The following is a 22,969-nucleotide window of genomic DNA, read 5'->3' as shown; positions in this document are numbered from 1 at the left end:
CAAATAGGGTGACCAGATAGCAAGTGTGAAAACTCAGGACAGAGGATGGGGGGGGGAAGGGGAATAGGTGTCTATATAAGACAAAGCCCAGAATATGGGACTCTCCCTATAAAATGTGGACATCTGGTCACTCTAGGTCCAAATGACACAGACACGGTTATGCAAACCAAAATGTTCCACCATTAGCACCCAGGGGCTGTCTACTTGAGAGATTTTTGCACTGATGTAACTTGACTGGTAGATATAACTACACCAATGTAACTAGACTGGTGCAACCCCATGTAAATGTCCTGCTTTGGTGTCAAACATACATCACTGCAGTAGTATCATCACTGCAGGCCTGTATCTTCACAGGAACTTTGCATCAGTGTAGCTACATTGGTGCAGGGGTCCCTAGTGCAGACAGGCCCTTAACAATCCTGCAGTTTCACAGCAGCCACAAGTTGGCCATGTTAAAAGCACAGCTCAGATCCTGGAGAGGCCAACAAGGGTTGCAAGATTGTCCGTCATTGCAAGGAAGGCAGACTCTCTTTTAACCAACCCTATTAGCCTAGCCTCCCAGACCTTCCCCTGTAATGTGGGACTCTCCCACTTTCAAAGCTCTTATCTCCATTAGCCCCCACTTACTTTTTCCCCCCAGACTCATTTAGCGTCAGACACCTGGTGCTTTAAAAGCAAAAACAGAGCTTACGAACAGGGCTTGAGTTCAGCATGATATAGAGCCTCCCTGGTACTAGGTGGGGGTGCAGTTATCAACATCTTAAGTGGATTGCAATTAGATCAGCTCTGGTTTATGGATGTCAAGCACACTATAATCCTACATTTACAAAGCAATCTGTCTATGTTGGCTGACATTCAAGTCAGCCGTTGAAAGAATGTGCATGCCGGCGGGTTCTGCACCTGCCAAGAAAATGGGGATGGAGGAAGGAAGCTTTGGGGAAAGTAAATGTTTAGAGCTGGTTAAAAATATAAGTTACAATTAGCACGACCTGAACTCTAGTTTCTTTACGGAAAAAACTATGTTCATGTCACCTCTAAAGGGTCTCGAAGGAAATAAAGAAGGCTGCACTTCTTACAAACACGCTACAGTAACAGGGCTTGAGTCTGATCAGCTATTTTATTACTGTTTATTTGTATTACAATAGCACACCGAGTGATCGCAATCAGGTTGGGGTCCTGTTGTGCTCAGTGATGAACAGACCAACTGTAACCCATAACCCCTTCCGCCAAAAGCTTACCTCAGCAAATCTTGTGCAACTCCACTGACGTTTACACCAGTCATTCTCCACAGAAGCTGCTGCATGCTGAGCTCTTTTGAAATACTGCAGGTAAACAAGCGGAGACACGGATCCTGCATAAACGAATGGATGGCTTAACTTCATTCATAGATTTTTAAGCCCAGAAGGGACCATTATGATCATCCGCTGTGAAGCACAGGCCAGAGAATGTCACCCAGTGATTCCTGCCTCAAGCCAAGATTTTGTGGTTGAGCTAGTGCATACTCTACTTCAACACTTAAGTTAACAGGTTGTAAAACATGAATTACACGTACATCACCAGGACCACGCAGGAGGATAAAGTTAAGCACATCTGCTGGATGAGACCCTTAAACACCACTAAAATGAATGGAAATTGAGCAGCCAAGACCTATCAGCAGTTTTGAAAACATCAGCCCTAGCTAACAGGCACTTTAGAAACACATAGCAGAAGTTAATGAAAGCTTTTAAAATTCTGTTTCCAAAACAACAGTTCTATTTCATGGCGTAAACACTTAAAAGAAAAATACAAATCCGAAATGTTCTGCCCAAGGCTGCATGCCACGTCCTTGTCAATCTCTCCCCTGTCTTGTTTAGAAAGCCCAGTGCAAGCTGGTGCCCACTGATAGCACAGTAGCATTTCTGGAGAATTTCAGATGTAAACACAAGGAGGGCTTTGCGTGGGAGATCCCTGCAGCTGTTCGACAGCGGGCCAGCTGCCACTTCAAACTGGCTTTAGTAGATCGTTCAGAAAGAAATGGATTCATAAACATGCCGGATAGTAGTTTAACAGTTAGAATTCCTTCTAGATGTCAGAGTGGTGCATTATCAGCTCTGCCTCCCCCCTCCACACACACCTTTGTGTGGGCTGTGTGCAAAGGAAAGGTACTTTCTTTCTCCTACTTTCACGCCAAAGAACAACTCCCAGCTGATATTTTCAAGTGAGTATATTTTACTGAGCAGTTAAGCTGCCAGCACTAACAGGCACTCCAACTGCACCAAAAATATCGCTGTAGCTTTCTGGATTTCCCCCCCCCCCCCCCTTAAATAAGTACCTTGAAACATTTAACTTGTTGGGACAGCGTTTCCTTCACTAGCATTATGAGGAGCAAACTGCCTGGTCTGTGATCTGCATGCCGTAAAGCACAGATCAACCTTCCCTCCCTCCCGCTCCCACCCCCATTACTGGGGCTGTGGTCGGACTGGTGCAGGATTTGGCTGAGACACACATAGGCCTCGTCTACAGTAGTGGAAAAAGCAGGCTGCATTCACACTGTGGTGTGTAGCTTTGCCATGGGGGAGGCAGTGGGGAAGGGCTCCAGCAGCAAGGAGTCAGTGTAAATAGCCATGTAGTCATGGGAGATACTGCGTGGGCGTGTGGCGAGCCATACAGGGTATATACCCTAAGGCTCTGGCGTGTCTTTACTAGCCTAAGCAGTGCCTCACCATCCACACTGCTATTTATACGGGTGCTAAAGGGGTGTGCAGTGTATGTACTCTACGCGCTGCTGTATGTGTAAATATAGCCATTCACAGAGCCTGCAGCTACGTAGGGTTGCCACCTGTCCAGGTTTTACCCGAACAGTCCGGTTTGGCTTCTGTGTCCGGGTGCCATTTAGGGTTGCCAGGTGACCAGTTTTCGAATGGAAAGTCCTGTCGAAAAGGGGACCTGGCAGTGTCCAGTCAGTAGAAAGTCCAGTTAGCACTGGGCAGGGGGAGGTGCCGGGTCATTAACCCGCGCCAGCCTCTGCTCAGCCAGGGCCACCTCCTACCTACAAGCAAGCTCCTTGTCAGGCTGCAGTAGCTCCTGTCCCAGCCCTAGAGTAGAGGGAGCCCAGAGGGAGGTGGAGGCGATCCAGCAAGCGAGGGGTCTGGGGGTGAAGAGGATCCAGCGAGTGAGGGGGCTGGGACTGGAGAGGCGCAAGCAATGGGGCGGGGCCTTGGGGGGGGGGGAAAGAGGCGGAACAGGGACAGGGCCTGGGGAAAGAGGCGGAGAAGGGGTGGGGCCTTGGGGATGCGGTTACCAGCAATTAGAAAGGAAGCAATCCTACATCTGCTGCATGCCAGATCTATGAGACCCACTCTGCCCCAATGCACAAGGCTCTGTGAATTTGTGGCTCAGTAGATCCACCAGCCATTGCCCCTTGTGCAAGTGAACACAAGTGTTACAGCAGCTCTGTGAATGCAGAGCAGGGTGGTGGTGGACACCAGCCATCTAAGATACCTTCTGCATCCATCCCCTCCCCTGAAGATCTTGTGCTGTAAGGCATGAAGAGGTATAACAAACGGGCAGGGGGAGGGCTGCAGAGCAGGCCAAGGGACAGAAGAGATTTGAAGGAGGAGAGGGAGGCTGTCCCAAGCACAAGGGGTGAGACATAAAAGGAGGCCTCAGATGAGGAGTGGAAGGAGATAATACACAGGAGAATAAAGCAAAAAGCTCAAGTGGACTGTCATGAGCAGCCGGGGGAGGCAGGATTAAACCAGGTCCAAGATTTAGGTAAATGTCTGTGCTGTCTCTGATCTAGGATCTATGAGTGCTCACAATCCTGAGGGCCTACTCCCACTCCCACTGGAGTCAATGGCACTGGTGGGGGCAGGGGCAGCCCTGAGTCACCTGGGGACAGAACAGCTTCTTGCTTGACTCTTGGTTTCCCCCATATGCCAGGGGTCTCTTGCTGGGCTCTGCTGTTTGATGGCTGAGATGTCCTTTGACTGCCCTCCACATGGCTCACTACAAATGCTTTAAAAGTCCTACACCAAACAGGCTGTTGCACCAGCGAGCTAGCCTGCATGGGACCACCCTTGTACTAATCCATGCGCCGAGAGCAGCACATCAACAGGGTTTCTAAGATGGCCTGTACTCTAACAAGGATTACTACACCTAACTCCAGCATTTGGGTGCTTGTATCAGTACGTGGTGGTTTTCTGCCCTGCAAGGTGATTTTCACTGAATTACACTTAGGCCTGGTCTACACTGGGGGGGGGGGGGGGGGGGTAATCGATCTAAGTTACGCAACTTCAGCTACGTGAATAACGTAGCTGAAGTCGACTTACTTAGATCGACTTACCGTGGTGTCTTCACCGCGGTGAGTCGACTGCTGCCGCTCCCCCATCAACTCTGCCTGCGCCTCTCATGGCACTGGAGTACAGGAGTCGACAGGAGAGCGCTCGGGGGTCGATTTATCGTGTCTAGACTAGACACGATAAATCGATTCCCGCTGGATGGATCGCTACCCACCGATCCGGCGGGTGGTGAGGACATACCCTGAGCTCCTGTTAAAACATAACCCAAACCAGGCACTCGTTACCCACGGACCATGAGGCATTCTGACTCTCCAGCACTGTAAGCATGGAGGTGACCCTTTATACCAGGGGTCGGCAACCTTTCAGAAGTGGTGTGCCGAGTCTTCATTTATTCCCTCTAATTTAAGGTTTCACGTGCCAGTAATACATTTTAATGTTTTTAGAAGGTCTCTTTCTATAAGTCTATAATATATAACTGAACTATTGTTGTATGTAAAGTAAATAAGGTTTTAAAAATGTTTAAGAAACTTCATTTAAAATTAAATTAAAATGCAAAGCCCCCCGGACAGGTGGCCAGGACCCGGGCAGTGTGAGTGCCACTGAAAATCAGCTTGCGTGCTGCCTTTGGCACATGTGCCATAGGTTGCCTACCCCTGCTTTATACAGTACCAAGCTGTGGACCAGATGCAGCATTTGGATGCCCTATTAGGCTACTCACCTTTGAAAATTTCCAAAGTGAATTAAGCTAAACTGAACTAAGGCCACTTTAAATCTGAATGAGACTGTCCCCTGAATGAGAGGAGTTTAATGCAGTTTAACTAACCCACTCCTTTAGTTAATTCAGATTAACTTTCCTAAACATCCCCAGGTAGGCTGTCCTTTTAAGGGAAACTGGGCCCAGCCCCATCTGACTAATCAGCAGCCTACCAGCTGTGGTGGTGAGGCCAAGGATCAGGTGACAGCTTGAAGATCCCCAGGTCCTCATAAAACCTATTAAGTAGCTCAGTGGTTCATAAGAGCTATAGGTAGTAGAAGGCTCCTGCGGGAATCCCTGGCTCAGGGGAAAAGAACTCAGGGGAAAAGAATCCACAAAGATGCCCATTGTAATCTGGGCCCTATTTCCTATGCTGTTCTCAGCAGACAGCCTGTAGGGGGCAGAACAGAGCTGGATTTTCATGGTAAATAATAAATTTGCTCCTCTCCCCCCCCCCCAACCATCTGGGGGGAAGGGGTCATTGAAACTAGTGAATTCAGGCCAAATGCAGCCGATAATTTTTAAGCTGAAAAAAAAGGGGGGGGGAATTAGAAACGTTGAAATGGCCATTTCAAAAGGGAACCTTTGGACTTTTTGTTTTGAAATGTGTTTCACTTTGAAATTTAGCTATTAAAAATAAAGTGAACACCCCAAAAGGATCTGAAATGAAAACGCCCCCAAAAACTTGTTTTGATCCCAAAAGAATGTTTTGTTTGACCCGAAACAAATGTTTCATTTGACCCAAAATAAAATTTGGGTTTTTTTCTTCCATTTTGGTACCCCCCCCAAAAAAAATCAAAAATTCAGTTTTGGTTCAAACCAAACCAATTTTTGTCAGATTTTGTGGGCAGGTCCCCAAACTAAAATAATCAATGATTCACTCAGCTCTGGCATAGACTTGCTCCTGCAGAAGGTTCTAGGTCATGGGACATGGACCTTATTTGTATTGTGAGTCCGCCTAGAAGAACCAATCGCGGACCAGGACCCCATTGCGCTAGGTGTTGTACAAACACAGTCCCTGCCCAAAGATTTGACAATTTCGGTATAAAACAGAGGAGTGTGGGAAACAGCCTAATCATTGTTGAGTGTTTTGTAGTCACCCCAGCAAAAAAGCATTTGGGAATCATTTTGGTTTAGGCCTATCCCTAGTAATGGACAGTTTGAACAGATGATCTGTGCCCCAAAGGGCTTGCAGTCTGATGACTGAAAATACTGAACTTATGTTAAATAGCCTTTATTTTGAAAACAAATGGCAGTGGGTAATTAATGCCTGTCGTTAGCCACTCGACAGACTGTTTCCACTGATGCACTGGGAAGTCTGTTGGGTGGACTATGTCTCTGGCAGAAATCAAATGTTTGTTTCACCCAGAGAGAGCAGCTGTGACTTTTCCGTCCCTGGTTAAGTTCGGTTCTCCCTTCTGAACATCCTCCTGCACCTAGAGTAATGGTTGAAGAGTTACTATAACAGCAGTCTGGAGGTCACCTATGAAAACTACTGAGTTTAAAAGTAAGAGATTAATTCATCTGAGCTCAGCTGAAATTGAACAAGATACTGGAGGGGAAGTATGCCACAGAAACTCATGGTGTGTCTATGGCCCCCATTACCATGATATCTGAGAGCCTCAATCCTTAATGTGTTTATTCTCACAGCACCCCTGTGAGTGCTTCTCAAAGGCAGTCCACCGCTTGTTCAGCTGTATAATTCCAGAATAAGTGTATGCCTGGGGAGTTACATCACTATAGTGATGCCACAAGCCCAAATCTAGACTTTTAAAGGTATGCAGGCGTTGTTGCACTCAGCATTGCAACAACTCCCTGATTTAGGAGCTTACCTCTCATTTCCAAAAGGAACTTAGGCTCTTCAAGGCCTAAATCCCTTCTGAAAATAATTCAGGCTCCTAAATCGGTAAGGTGTTGCAACACTGAGAACAGCAACGCCTAAATACCTGTTAAAATCTGGGCTTAAGTGATTTACCCAAGGTCCCACAGGAAGTCTGTGGTGAAGCCGGAGTTTGTACCTACGTCTTCCAACTCCTTGGCTAGTGCCTTAACCACTGGACCATCCTCCCCTCCTGGGTGGGAGGTCCAATGCACTTAGAGTTGGCCTAATGCTGCTCCAGTTGAAAGCTGTGGGAGCTTTACCAATAGGAGCAGTTAGACCATTGTGGAGGAGCACTCCTAAAGTGGGAATCGGAAGGGTGCATCACAGGTCAGGGCCAACTGTCATTGGCTGACTTACCAAGAGGGCAGGACCCAGCTCCTAAGAGCATGGGGGGCAGCTGGCTTCAAAAAACGAATCCTTTCACGAGTGCCCCTTGGAATTGCTTGAAGCAGGGCCGGCTTTAGGCCGATTCCACCGATTCCCCTGAATTGGGCCCCGCCCCTAAGAGGGCCCCCGCGCAGATCGGGCAGTGTCCCTGCCTGAAGCAAAGCTCTGAGGCTCTCTGGGAAGCAGCAGCTGTTGCTGCTAGGCAACGAGAGATGCTGGCCGTTGGCGGGGGGGGGGAGGGGGGCAGAGGCAGCAGCGGCTGTTGCAGGTCAGGAGGGGGGGAGAAGGCACATGTGCTTTGCAGCCTTCTCCTTCCTCCCCTCCCCCCGGCACTCACCTGGAGGAGACACCGAGGGGGCTTCCGGTCCGGTGGGAGACAGGAATCTCTGCAGTGGACCTCACTCACCTGAGCAGCTGCTGGGGCTTCAGTCGGTGAGTGTTTGACCCCGTGATTCCCCATAGGTGTGTAATATTGGGTTGGTTTTGTGGGTTTTGGTGGTGTTGCTGTTTGAGGGTGAGTTTGTGCCTGCCTGTGTCTGTTTCAAAACTAAACTCGGGATCATGTAACCCAGGAAGAAAGCCCCGAGCCGGTACTTAGTGCTGTGAATTCCAGGTGAGAGAGAGGGGGGGGTTTGGACGAGGAAATCAAATACATCAAGAGGGGAGAATGTGAAAGGTCTGCAACAGGCAGGCTGAGACTTTTATCTCTCCCCCCTCCCCCGAGAGAGGGGAAACTGAGGCACCGAGTGATCTGATTCCCCTCCCCAAATTATTTTGCAAAGGAGGGGGATGGGGGCTACTATCCAAACCAGTTCCCTTACCATCAACTCTGCTTCCCCTGCTGCAAGACCACTGTAGGGGCTGAATATTTCCATTAAACTCTGGCTCCTTCGTTTGCCCTGCAACAATAAAATAGTCCGGCTTTGGGGGGGAGGAATATCCCCCCCCCTCCAAAGCTGTGTGGACATTAAGTTTTTTTTTGGGGGGGGCACAATAATATTCCCAAACACCCGCTCAGCTTTCTAGCCATCCAGCAGCTCTAGGGCAGGGAAGGAAGGTGCTCTTGGTGCAGAGTGGTCACAAAACAGGGGTGAATTTAGCGAGGGGGGGGTCCGGTTGAAATCCCACCCGATGCAGCCACACAGAATCGCTGGTGGCGCTGGGAGAGACCAGGAGTGGAAGCAGGTGGCCTGGGGGTGGGGTGACATTTGCCCTCAGTCCTGGGCTCTGGGATGGACTAGGCTGGGTGGGTGGTGGGTTCAGTCTAGTCTTCCAGCCTGTTGCTCTTGCTGGGGTTTGTGGTTCTCATCTGGCTCCACCGAAAAGATCAAACCTGGTGGTAGGGGAGGGAGAAGGTGAAAGGAGGCAAGTGGTGGGTGGGGGACTAACTAGGAGGGACGCAGCAAGCCAGTGGGGGGCTAGGGGGTGAAGAGGGGTGTGATGGTGGGGCCGAGCGGGGAGGGGTCGGGTCCTATTTTACTGATCTGGTCACCCTATGTGTGCCGTTTCTTCCGCCCCCCCCCCCCCCCAACCTTCCTTTTCGGCCCTCAGCTGTTTCGGCGGGGCGGCGCTGGGGTAGCAGGGTTTGTTTCCATGGGCCGGGAGGCGCTGCGGGGGAGGAGGGCACAATTTTATATTAATAAGGAAATATTTTATAAATTTTAATAAAATAAACATTATTGAAGAAAATCAGTTGTACAACTATCAAAACATGAATTATTTTCCTAATATGAAAGTGAAAATCAGCTAATTAATATATGATGCAATGTATGTAATATATAATTTTGTTATTATTTATATAGTCATGGAAAGTAAATAATACATGGAAGAAATGAAAGGGTTCTTTTTAAGTGGCTTTTTTTTTAGTCATCCCTACTGGGGATGTTCGAATTGGGCCCCGCACTTCCTAAAGCCGGCCCTGGCTTGAAGATATGCAAACCGAGCATACATTTAAACAGTCTATTTGTCTCTCCTCCAAATTATCCTCCTAGAGCGAGAAGCTGAGATTTCCATGCAGAACAGGGTATCTGGCCTACAGTGGGTGGAGGCCATCCTGTCAGGGAATAGGAGGGAATTTAGCTGGCCAGAGCAGAGAGGACAAGACACACACAAGGGCGGGACAGCGACACCAGACTATAGACTCCTAAGAAATCAGTGCTACTTGAAATGTGAAGTGGAGGAGGGTCAAAAACGTGTTGCAGGCGTGTCCCCAACATCAGTTGCTTTAGAATTAATGGCAACAGCACACAGAGCCTGTGGCTGCACGCGGAGCCCACCTTTCTTTCCATCAGAGGTTTGGTAAAAGCATTAATTTTTCCCCCCCCACAAAGCAAAATTTCAGGCCTGATCTACTTCACATCTTCCCTGTCAGACAGTAAGGCTCCATGCTGCACCACTGGAGTTGGTGGGAGTTCAGATCCCTATTTAGGCAGTACCGTTCCATGTGTTTTGGGGCTCAGTGCAAGAATAACTGGGGGAAATCCTCTGGCCTATGTTATGCAGGAGGTCAGACTAGATTATCATAATGATCCTTTCTGGCCTCATAATCTAAGGCAGCTGGATGTGGCTTTAAGAAAATATCCAGCATAAGAGAAGCCGTATGAGTGAACTGCATGAGCAGCTTTCTGCTTCCATTGCTCTGCTGCAGCATCTCATAAATTGAGTATTAAAAGAACAAATGGCAAGACAAACATAAGCATTAATACCCTGCACCTGAAACATTATCTGCCCCCTGGAGACACATTGATTTACTCCTCCCACTGTCAGAGTGAAAGAAAACGTGCAGCCTCAGCAGACAGTCTGACCCCAGGACAGCTCAAACGCATGAGATCAAGAGGGAAGATGTCACTGGGGATACTGATGGGGATAGCGCAAGTGAACCTACCTGCCATCCCAGCTCAATAATGCCAGTAGGCCCTGGCCAATGAGCCCAAACTTCATTATAGTCGTAATACAAGTTATGCTAAACCAGAAATCAGCCTTGTGTTTAACCCATTTAGGGCTGGTTTCAGAGTAGCAGCCGTGTTAGTCTGTATCCGCAAAAAGAACAGGAGTACTTGTGGCACCTTAGAGACTAACAAATTTATTAGAGCATAAGCTTTCGTGGGCTACAACCCACTTCTTCGGATGCATATAGAGTGAAACATATATTGAGGAGATATATATACACACATACAGAGAGCATGAACAGGTGGGAGTTGTCTTACCAACTCTGAGAGCCATTTAGGGCTGCGAGGCCACATATCAATTATACAGACAGGCCCTGATCCTGCAAACACTTGCATACAAGGGGAGTCCAGCTGTCTTCAATGAGACTTCTCATGGGAGCATGTGTGGGATCAGGGCCTAAGCAATAAACCCACACATAGCTCATTCAGGGATTTTCTTTTCTTTCTACCCACTTAGTAAATGCCAACCCTGAAATTCCCTTTTACTATCACTTACAGTATAGTGTGAGCTATTAGTTTAAACTGCTGCATACAGTCCATTTTATTGCACTATTTTGTATAAGAATACCTAGATCTTTTCATCTTTAGATCTCAAAGCACTTTACAAAGGACTGTTTTATTATCTCCACATGGGGAAACTGAGTCACAGAGAGGCAAAGTGACTTGCCGAAAGTCACCCAGTAGGTCAGTGGCAGAGCATACAGAAGTCAAGTCTCCCTGGGTCCACTTCAGAGCTCTGTCCGTTAGGCCCATTTCTATAACACTGATGATCCTGAAGAATCCCAAAGCAACGTATAAAACTGACATACCAAACTGCATCAATCAGATCATTCACCCAGCAATTAAATGCAGCTACCTCTGGGGTGAAACACAGTGTAATCCCACCACACAACTTGCAGTAGCAGGCCAGGAAGTGAAGAACAATACTGTGTCTGACTGAAATTGGCAGAAAACTTTAGGAAGGCAGAATACCTGTACAATTGTTATAAATTGTAATTTGGCCAGGGCACCGGTACCCAATAAAGCTGCTCTTGCAAAGAATGCTAGAGGGTCTTCAGTGGTCACAAGAGGCTTTGGCCTTTCATTTCATCTTGAGGGCAGTGCCCTCAACAGCAGAGCATGCCCTAACACCTGGCTGGAGCACTGGCTCAGTGGGAAGAAGCTGGGGGGGTCTCCATCCATGAAAATTGGGTTGATAATGTGAAGTTAGCTACAGTTTTAAGTGGCTTTCCCTAATCTAATCCTTATAGATGAGGGTCACACCATCAATGTACAGCTAGCCTGGCCCATTGTTCTGCATCAGCCAAGCAGCCGGGTGCATGTTACAATACACTATCTATTGGGCTGTACATATTTCCTGGTGGTAGACACTGGGCTTGAGGAATATAAAGTGTTAAGGAAAATCACCCGGGAACAGCTGGCGAATACGGTTTAACAATACTCCGCTAGCAGGAAATTATTTATGAAGCTATTTAGGCTTAATGCTCCTCTCCCAATGGGCCATGTGTTGATTTGTTTGAAGTTGTTAAAACAGCCCTTCCTCCTGAAAGCTGGTGTGTGCGCTGAAAGACAGCCAGGAAAAGGGGTGTAGCTATCTGAAGAGTAAACATGCCGGCATGAGACACTGTTAGCCACGGAGCTGGGGCTGCATGCTACCAGAGGCCACATGGCATTTCCTCCCAATGGGAGCGAGGTTGCTGATGCTTCCAGAGGGATGGCAGTAGGGTTGCCAGGCATCCGGTTTTTGACCGGAACGCCAGGTTGAAAAGTGACCCTGGAGGCTCCGGTCAGCACTACTGACCGAGCCGCTAAAAGTCCAGTCGGCAATGCAGTGGGGCTTAGGCAGGGTCCCTGCCTGCTCTGGCTCCTTGTGGCTCCTGGAAGCGGTGGCATATCCTCCCTCCAGCTCCTAGACGCAAGGGTGGCCAGGGAGCTCCGTGTGCTGCCCCCACCCCAAACGCTGGCTCTGTAGCTCCCATTGGCCGGGAACTGCGGACAATGGGAGCTGTGGGAGTGGCGCCTGCAGGCAGGGGCAGTGCGTGGACCCCCCTGGCCGCCCCTCCGCCTAGGAGCCGGAGGGGGGACATGCCGCTGCTTCCAGGAGCCACCTGAGGTAACCGGAGCCTGCACCCCTCACTCACTCCAACCCCCTACCCCAGCCCTGAGCCCCCTTCCACACCCAAGCTTCCTCTCAGAGCCTGCAGCCCCTCCCACATGCCAAACCCCTTGGCCCCAGCTCGGAGCTCCCTCCTGCACCCCAAACTCCTCATCCTCGGCTCCACACTAGAGCCCGCACCCCCAGCCGAAGCCCTCACCCCCTCCCGCATCCCAACCCCCTGCCCCAGTCCGGTGAAAATGAGCCAGTGAGTGAGGGTGGGGGAGAGCGAGTGATGGGGAGAGGGGGGTACGGAGTGAACAGAGAGTGGGGCCTCAGAGAAGGGGCAGGGGCGGGGCAAGGGTGTTTGCTTTTCTGCAATCGGAAAGCTGGCAACCCTAGTGGGAAGCTTTAACTTGACGCCAGGGTTTCACAAGCCCTGCTGACTCAGCACATATTGGAGCTGTGGGTCCCAGGATTGCAAGAGCCTTGCACTGTCACTGCCCCCTTTCCTGGGGGAATTTTACACTACCCCTGAGCCCAGGGTCATGCCAGCTGGAACCAGCATAACTTGGGATGGATCAAGCATGCAATATAACTGAACAAAGGCAAAATCAATTTATAATCTGTAATAAAAGGGTCCCTGAGGTCACTGTCCCCTAGATGCCAAATGCAGATGCAGCCCATGGGCCTTCCATACCCTAGGAAAGAAACCCATGACTGACAAACTATGGCTGCCTCCTGGTTCCCCTCAAAACAGCTTGTCAAAATTTAGGGCCCTGGGGATGTTCCAATTGGAAGTAGAAATTGATGGAGCCTGTCCCCAGGCCCAGGGCTGCGGCAGGGAGAAATGCCTCTCCCCCAGCCCTGGGGTTTTTTGTTATTGCTGGTGGCGCACATCCGCACATTACCTTAATATTGGTGCCAAATTCATTCTGCACATGGATAGAAAAAATTAGAGGGAACATTGCTCAGGACTCCTGCGTTCTGTTACTGAAATCCAGGGAACTACAGGCACTCAGGTCTATAAATACACCCCATGGATTTTTACAGACAAAGATACCCCAGGAAGGGAGCTCATCTTGTCTGTACTGAGTCACTCTTATTATTGATGCTGGATCAAAATCATTTAAATTCATTTCAGTGAAAAGCAAATGCAAAGAAAGAAAACATGAAATGCCAGACTTTGTTCACAGTCCTAAGTGTGTGGCAGGTCAGTGTGTGTGGGACAGCGCTACTGAAGAACTGTAGTGTGTTGATTTGCTTTTGATCAGACATCAGACAATGACTGTGGTTAATAATTTTTCATTTAAAGGAGGCCCCACCATTGAAGGGTTCTGGGCACTTAATAAAATATAACTGAAAGTGAGACCTAAAGGCATGGCAGCAAGAAGCAGCACCATCTAGTGCTCAGGATGGGATTGGAACCTGCTTGAGTAAAGGTAGCTGAATAGACACTGCAGTGTGGGCCAATGGAGACGATTTCTTGCAGACCACGACTTGGAAAGTAGCAATTCAGCATAGGAACACAGGCAGGCTCAGGTTGTGTTTAGCTTGCACATAAAAGGACCTGCAATTGACAAAAGCTAAGCAGATCTCAGACATTATTCCCAGGCCAAGACGTTATCTTAAAAGGGACAGCAGTCCAAGCTGTAAGGCCGTTCTAAAGCAAGTTTTCCCAGGCTCAGTGTGTGTGTGACTCCTGGCAGAATATCTTTATAGCCACTGCAATCCTCTTTTCCTGCACACACATCAGGGCGATGGGTCACAGGAGACACATTACACCTTCACTTGCTATGAGGAGAAAAATCTATCTAGCTTCTCCAAAGACAAAGCTGTTACTAATGATACAGAAGGGCTGTTACATATCAGCACATGCTCTGAACCACTGGAGGCTTGAGCAGGGGCTAAAACCAAAACTCGAAAAAGGTCCTGAAACATGCCATGACCCCACTGCAGGCACAGCAGCATTCGAAGCTACTGGCAGCTCTCCCACTCTCCGTCCCCAAAATGTGAATGCAGAGCACCAGGACGCAAGCAAGCAAGGAAAGAAGGCACCTGCTGGCTCTCAGCTCCTGCTGGAGCATAGGATCAGCCTCCCACCTTGGTTTATTGGTTCATGGGGTGAAGGAGGCTGCCCCACCCCAAACTCCTTATGCCCCAGCATAGCAGAGAATCCAGGTGAGCAATTCCCACTGTGACACACTCTTGCTGTTACTCATTGGCACCCCCTGCAGTTTTGCCTGGTCACACACAGATTGCTGGGGTGGACACCTTACCTCCAGGCACCATACAGCTGAAACAAGAGTGCAAGCTACAAGTGGATTTTAAGAAACTCCCTAAGGGTCACAACCTCAGAATTATTATCTGCACTGCCATAGGACATAGAGCTGTGCTGAGATCAGACCCCTGTAGTGCTGGGCTCTCTAAAGACACACAGGAAGGCTGGTCCCTGCCCTAAAGAGCTTATGATCTTAATATAGAAGAAGACAAAGGGTGGAAGGAAGGGATGAAATGTACAGGCAGAGTGAGAGTGAGAAATGGGTGGCAAGCAGCCTATTGCCTCCACACTGTGATTGGTTAGGAAGACAGGAGGGGTTGAGTTAACATGAACAAGAGTGTTAACCTGCCCTTGGCCCCCTTCTGGATGGATATGAGTCTGTGGTAAATGGGCCCAAATCCTGGATCCCACATACTTCCGAGCCCCTTGGGTCCAGTGGTCACTGCTCCTAGTTCTGGTTCTCTCAGGTCTCCTCCCATGCTCACTCCATGTTTGCCCCTGTTTTTGGGCAATGGGAGCCTACAGTCTGGCCACCTTAGGAACCAATGCCACAGCCCTTTAGAGCCACCAGTCACTTACGCATGTTCCGCAGAGTCCACCTGGCTGTGGAAGCTCTGATTTCTCATTTAACCCTTTCAGGACCAATATGGCAAGCAAGTAATCCAGGCTCAACAAAGGAATTTCTTAACCACAGCCACTTTTCTCTAAAAGCACTAGGGAATTACAGATCTTTTAAAAATAAAGTCCTGACGGCAACCTCTCAGCCTGATCTCAGTCTTTCTGTAAGTCAGCGTCCTTAGGCGAGTCAGAGTCTCTTCTGCTTTCACTCCCTCCAGCAACTCCTGCTTACATGTGGCAGTAGAAAAGCCCCTAGCTTAGATCTGTCTGTCCCATTTCTGCCCACGTGCTGTTGCAGGGGAACTGCAGCTTTTTGTGTAGGGGGCTCATGGTTCTTGTGGATGGGCCAGTACCTGAGACACAATCAGAGTTGAACCCCCTTTATGGCTTTCACTGAAGATCTTCTTTGAGGTGTCCCCCATTCTTCGGCGCACCCACTGTCTAGTAGACACAGAACTTGTCAGAACAAGGCTGGTTTTTTCCAACACACCCTGGATGGTTTAATTGAGCATGGAGGTTACAGTGTAAAAGGGAAGGTTACCATCAAAATGGAGTTTGCAATTTGACACAAACACCCCCCCCCAGTCTGTCACCCAAGGTAGTGGAAAAGAGGGACATTTGGGAGAGATGAAGAGAATGGAGGGAAGGGTGGGAGGTAGAGGATGGGGGCTGGCCATGGAGTGACAGATAGGGAGAGAGGTAGGGTGTGAAGGGCAGAGCAAACAGCCAATCAGCAGATGGCACATGTCCTGCAAACTGAAGAAGGCAGAGTCTGACTACATCAGCCATGGTCAGGGGTTTATGAAAGCTGCTCCAGCCAGGGGCAGCAGGGGAAGTGTCTCTGCTTTTCGGAAGACATTTGGGCTTGGTGCCCCAGGGGGTGTTCCTTCCTCCTCGATCTGATCTGGGGTGTACTCACTCTGCTGGTCACACTGCTGCCTCCAGTCTCATTCCATGCAGATCAAAAGGTCAAGATCATGACATACTAAGTGAGAACACTGGCCAGTGTCGCTGAGCTTTAGTCTGGGGGTTTCTTCCAGCCCAGAGTGATAAATATGCTCCCAGGGTGCCATGCATACAACCCCCTGAACTCCCCTGCTTCACCCTGCTCCACCGGGAGCCCCTTACACTGCCCAAAGGAATCAATCCCATGCACCGAGTGCGGAACAGAATACCCTGCCTGGAGAAGCACATTAAAGCCATGGCACGTCTACACTTGTGTCTATAGGCTGTGCAAACCAGCCCTGGGGGAGGGTGGGTGAGCAGCAATGGGTATCAGCCCCTCAGGAGGAACTGATAATAACTGGAACTGCCATAAATCAGGCTGAGCGGAGCACAGGGCTTTCAGCACTAAAATATTCCTCAGACCTGCCAGCCACAGGGAGGGCATTGGGGGAAAGATCCTGCAAACACCAGTGCTCAGAAGTAATCCTTACTGGGATATCTCCATTGAAGCCAGTGTGGCCAGTGACATACATAGAGACCCTGTACGAGTGTGTGTCGGATCAGGCCGACAATTTAGAGTATGGCTGATTATGGGTCCCCTAGTTTTACTGCTTCCTGTTTGGAACCATAAAAAAAGTCCAGTGTCACACAAACACATGCCCAGAAAAGCAGAGACAGTTGTCAACACTGGGCTTCTGGAGTTAATTGAACTGCAGGCAGCAATTCTGATTTCCTGCTGTAATTAGAACATTGAATTATTTTTGAATGGAGGCATTAAATATTTTTTCCCTCTAATTATTTTAATTAAAGCCTGATGAGGCAGGGACTGGGGAGGAAAGGACGAGATGACTTCATGTGTCTTGTTCTGCTGGGCCACACATGGCTCTGTGATTTCAGGTTTGTTGGTAACGTTCATCGTGCCGTGACAAAAGAAAAGCTAATGTCTCCCAACCTATGGCCTGATCGTCTTTAGTCATACGCACCAGCCCTCACTCACTGAAGGCACATAAGTCTGTCCATGGTGCTGCACTGCGCGCTGAACTCCGGGAGGCAATGTGGCAGACACAGATGGAAGCCCTCCTGGGGAGCATTTGCAACACCATGCATAGAGAGGGGGCAGCATCCTTGCTGCTCTGCCTGGCCCGTTCACCCTGTTCCCCCCGTTTTTGGGCATACAGTGCATGCGGGAACAGGGTCTCTTGTGGCTCTGTGCAAGGTCTGGATAGGAGCCAAATCGGGTTCCACCCTGCTCACTGCACAAGATTTGGCTAGAAGCTGGCCCTCAAGTAAAGTGGCTTCAGTAGAGCTACTCACTTGAGTAATGGCTTCTAATAAGAATAACGATGGCAGAATTGGGCCCATAATCTTTTATATCTGCTGTGAAAGTCATGCCACAAAACATGGAATTTAATTTGAGCAAATCACAGTAATTCCATGGCTACATTTTCTTTTTAAAAGGATTGCCAAAGTCCTTGTGGTTTTGAAGATAACCTTCCAAACATGTGGCAAGTGTAACTGACGCACTGATGTCTGTCTGAGTCTGCAGGCAGCCTGAAACAACAGCTCTAAAGTTGAGGTATGAACTTCTCCATTCACCTCAAGGTGCTGTTAACTCTGTTGCCATTGAGTTTCAATGTAAATAGCAATGTTATTAACTATCACATTAGCAGAAAGGCCTGGCCAGTGTATTGATTCATCATGGTTGGATGCAGCGGGGGACATTGGGGTGGGAGGCAACGTAGCGGTTGGTTACCATCAGGGGCTGTTCAGAGGCCTGAGGTACTTTTGCCCCATCCTCCCCACAGCCAAGCACCTCAACTGCCTCCTCAGCCCCATTTTTATATGCCTTCCTTGGTCCCAACAGTTCCTTACCCTCCACCCTATGACAACCTCTAAGGTAAGCATTGCCAACACAGAGATCTCTGCCCCAATGAAAATGGAACATTTGGGGACAGCTTAAAATCAGTTGAACTTACCAGGGAAATCAATATCCCAAGGGACTCTGGGGAGACACTATCATTCAGATTCCATTGCTAGTGCTGACTGTGCCTGATTCTGCAGAGGAACTTCCAGCCTGTGTCAGACTGCTGCAGAAACCAGGAGGCCTGGCAGCTGAGCTTAGGCCACAGGGCATTAAAGTATCATTTCCTGCCAGATCAGAGGCTGGGAGCAGTCATTATTCTAGCAAAGCTCCCCCTGATCTCTGGAGAGACCAGGCCTTACATTTCTAAGCGTATGATACTCTATTAGATGCTTCCAGCATTGCTTACAGCATTTTACCATCCTTGTGTGCTCTTGTAACCCAGGCTAACACTGGCTTTGTCTCCCACCACTGCCTAGATTTGAGGCAGCTACTGCCTCCATGGTTTAAGTCTGTTACTGCCTCCATGCTAACAGAGCTGGTCCTTCACCTCCAGCAGTAGTAGTTTACTCTTTTAGATCCAGAGATCCTGGGTTCAGTCCTAAGTTCCCTGTAAGCTGCACGGCCGTGCAGCAGCCTATTAAGTGCCGCACAGGCGCTCAGGGAACCCTCCCGGCTGGGACCAGCCACGGCCCGGGGAGAGGCGCCCCTCCCCCAGCCCCAACTCAGCCCCAGACCAGACCTGCCATGGCCGGGGAAGGGGAGCCTATCCCACAGCCCCAGCCCCAGAGCTGCCGAGGCAGGGAGAGGCGCCTTTCCCTCCCAGCCCAGGTGCTGCTGTGGGGAGAGAGAGCTGGGGGGAATCCTCTCTCCCTACCGTAGCCCTGGGGCAGCCTTCACCCCAAACCCTTCATCCCTGGCCCTACCCCAGAGTCCACACCCCCAGCTGGAGCCCTCACCCCCCCCCTCCCACCCCAACCCTCTGCCCAAGCCCTGAGACCCCTCCCACACTCCGAACCCCTCGGCCCCACCCTCACCACATGAATTTTGTTATGTGCACCAGTGGTTGGAGCAGTGGCAGTTGGGCCTAGTAGTCAGTGCGGTGGCAGTCAGACCAGGAAATGGAGCTAGAGGTCCGACCCAGAATCAGGAGTCAAGAGCAGAGTCAAAACAAGGCAAGCATAGGACTGGGAGCTGGGCTGGAGCAGGCTGAGGCCGGTGGAGTCTGTCACCACTATCAGACAGGGGAGAGTCCCAAGGGCAGACTGAACAGGTGCTATGGCTCCTGTGAGGCTTATACACCTGCCCTCCAGTCACCAGACCAGCTCCTGGCTTGTGGATTGACTGAGCCTAGCACAGGAATGACTCACCCACTGCATGTAGCTTAATCAGGCTTAGCTCAGGGACTCCTCATGCAGCCAGCCTTCTGCCTGCCAGGGAGTGGGTCACTGAGCCACACCCCCAGCTCTCTAACTCTCCTTTGGCTGGAGAGTAGCTTCACAGCCTCTCTCATGTCCCTAGTCAACCCTCCCCCCAGCCGCATTATACAGCTTGGAGAGGGACTCAATGAAACATGAATAATACTAAGTGCCCATCATTAGCTCTTGTTACTCAGCAGAAAATTAATACAGGCTCTGTTACAATACGGGACATGCTGTTACTACCGGCCCTGTGTTTTGAGGACACTGCTACAGCAGCCTGCGGCATAGAAAAGCTGATAAAGGCCGAGCAGCAGTTCTGGGAACTAGGCTACTGCAGGCCTGGCTATTAATCACACAGTTCTTTGCAGGTGGCTTGTGCCAGAAAGACTTTATGAAGCCTCAGCGTTTCCTTGTGGACCAGGAAAGACAAAGCTTCCACCCTTCCGCTGTACCAGACATTGGGTTTCTGCAGACGCCTGGTGGCAGCAATATTATCACTAACGATAACATACTTTGCTCTTGGATTTCTTTCTTTAAAAAATTCTCCCCTCCAGTCACATGCACAATAAAAACCATTAACACACAGATTGCCCTTGTTATCCCAAGATCCCAAACTCCACTATGAAGAGTGAGTATTGTTTTCCTTGCAAGTGTATAACCCCCATCTTACAATAGGGAAACTGAGTCACAGGGTGAAGTTCCCCCAGTCACACAGCTTAACTGGGTCAGAGCTGGGGACTGAACCCAGATGCCCTGACACTAACACCTAGACTTTAGCCATATGATCATCCATCCTTCCTCTCCTTTACAGCATCCTTTAAAGAGCTGTGCACAGCTGGCAGATAACTGCCGACAACCAAAGCCATTTCAAATAGCACAAACAAAACAATGACATCTCAGGCCAAACACAGCCTGTGGCAGGTGTGGTGCAAGTAGGATATGGACAGCTCCAGGCCACATCCACCAATGATGTAAGTGCCAAGTGACACTCTGCGGATGTGCATTAGCTAAATATAGACTTTTCAATAGCCTCATCACCATGCTGTCTGAGCAGCTCACAAATATTAATGGCCATAGTCTCACAGCACCCCACTAGGTAGGGAAGCTTTATACAAATTTTCCACAAGCTGAGCAGAGGTACAGAAAAGTTAAGCGATCCACCTAAGATGTCTTTAGTAACAGCAGGTCCCAGTCTAGTGCCTTAAACACAAGGCCACCCTTCCCCTGTGTGCAGGCTAACAAGCTTCCTGACCAACAGCAGTCTTTCTCCCAAAAGATCCCAAATCACTTTGCAAGCAAGCCACACGGATTGCCACACGAAATGCAGCCACTTTTAGGCTGAAACAGGACAGCTGTTTAATAGGGCACAGTAACACCATCTAACAGTTCAAGGCAGGAAGTGAAAAAATAACCTCTTACCCCAGTTGAATTTGCAGGACAAATGGAGAGCTGCCAAAAGCTAAAATTCAGCCAGGACAACAGGGTTAATACCGATTGCTACTCTGATAAAGATGCTGTGAGATCTTTAATAACCAAGCTTTGCTTTTATGGCTCATGTGAAAGGCACGTCCCAGGCAGTACAAAGATAAAAGGTTTAGAAAAATCTGACCTGAGAGGAAAAGTTAAAAAGACTGGGCATGTTTAGCCTTGAGAAAAGACGACTGAAGGGGGACCTGAGAACAGTCTTCAAATATGCTAAAGGCTGTTGTAAAGAGGACAGTGATCAATGGTTCTCCATGCCCACTGAAGATAGGACAAGACGTAATAAGCATAATCTGCAGCGAGGGAGAATTAGGGTAGATATTAGAAAAAAAACTTTCTAACTATGAGGAAAGGTAAGCATTGGAATAGGCTTCCAAGGGAGGTTGTGAAATTCCAATCACTGGAGGTTAAGAACAGATTAGACAACACTCGTCAGGGAAAGCCTGCTCTAGGTTTACTTGGTTCTGCTTTTGTGCAGGGGGGCAGGATTAGATGCCCTTGTGAGGGCCTTTCCAGCCCTATGTTCTCTGAGTCTATGATAGCACCACGCTGGGGAACTGGTTAGAGGAAGGAATGCCAGGTACTAATCGCTACCTCACTTCCTGGAGGTCTCCCAGCTCCCATGCAAATAATGACCCAGTCCCCACCCCCATTTGGGGTGTGGGAATACAGCCGGTGCAGTGTGGTACAGCCTGTCTATGTGTTACTCACATGAGTATTTATGACAGACTGTGGTGAGGGAGCAGAAAGTGTCCTACTCTTCCAGGAAACTTCTAGTGAGTCAACTAGAATGCTGTCACGGTTGCATATTCCGATGGCCTGGCTGCCGCAGTAACTGAAAGCTTTTCAGCATCGTCTGTCTCCCATACTCTGCCTGATACTGTGACAAGAGGAGTTTAGATAGAACATGGGCCGTGGAAGTCCTGTTGGGTTAGATAGCAGGAGCAAGGCCCCCGACACACTGTTAAAAGCACATCTGCCTCCAGTGCTAATGCACAACTGCTTGGACAAATGTACCCTGCCTTGGGAGAGCCAGTCCATTTAGATGTAACTGTATTAGGCTGGAGTTTGTTGAGATACGATAGCAGCAGCAGCACCGCGGGGAAACAGAACACCAAGGAAGGAGACAGATAATCCATGCTGGGGAGATGGACAATGTGAATGGTAAAGCAAGCAACCCACCAGCACATGTGAACCACTGCTAGAGAGTGCACCGACAACCTCAGACACCTTCCTTGGCTCCCCATTCCTTCCAGGAGCTCATTCATAGATCCCTCCACATACTAGCTCCAGCCAACCTTATGGGCTCATCTATCTCCGTTCTCTCTCCTCTTGCAGTGACCTCAGTTTCACTGCTATTGGTGCAAGAGCTTGCTCCTCTGCAGCTCCTGCCATCTGCAACAGCGTCCCTGAAGCTCTCAAATGCATTTCAAATTCCAGCAGAAGGCATCCTTGTTCCCCCTTGTCTGTGTCTCTAAATTGCTCTACCCTCTTCCTTGCATCCATCTCTGTAACTGCATTGCTGAGCTCTGGAAAGCCTTTTGGGATAGAGCCCATATAATAGATGTGAGACAAAATAAAGCTGTAAAAGGGAAGATTCTCTCTTCCAAAAGATACAAAAAGGCACAGGATTTCCAGCTGCAGGTAGCATGCTGGACACAGGGGACAAATGTCAGTCACATACTGCCCCTGGAGACACCTGTGAGATGACGTTATAAGGACTCGACCTGGATAACAGAATGACTGACAATAACCCTTAACCCAGAGTCTTAAGGCTATGATTTTCAAATGGTCCCTTTGAACATCCCAGTCTAAATGACTATGAACCACTTATGGGTCCTTCTTCCAAAATTAACCTACAGGTTAAAAAATACTGTATACTGGAATCAGATAAAAACATTGTAAATTTATTTTCATGGGATCAGTGCAAACTTTGAAAAGCCAAGATCTTCCTTCCAACAACCTGGTAAATCTGTGACAGAGCAGAATGTCCCCCTAAATATACCTAGAGCTAT

At 49.1% G+C, this 22,969-nt stretch overlaps 1 protein-coding gene across 1 annotated transcript in view; it reads right to left on the bottom strand.

Moving 5' to 3' along the window:
* The window catches only part of ARHGAP22 (Rho GTPase activating protein 22), a 231,944-nt gene that overhangs the window by 178,948 nt on the left and 30,027 nt on the right, over positions 1-22,969 (bottom strand). The window lies entirely within an intron of this gene.

The sequence above is a fragment of the Emys orbicularis genome, chromosome 7 (genome assembly GCF_028017835.1).
Source record: "Emys orbicularis isolate rEmyOrb1 chromosome 7, rEmyOrb1.hap1, whole genome shotgun sequence".
Taxonomy (NCBI): domain Eukaryota; kingdom Metazoa; phylum Chordata; order Testudines; family Emydidae; genus Emys; species Emys orbicularis.
The sequence above is the reverse complement of the archived record's forward strand: the minus strand, read 5'-3'. Positions and strand labels throughout refer to the sequence as shown.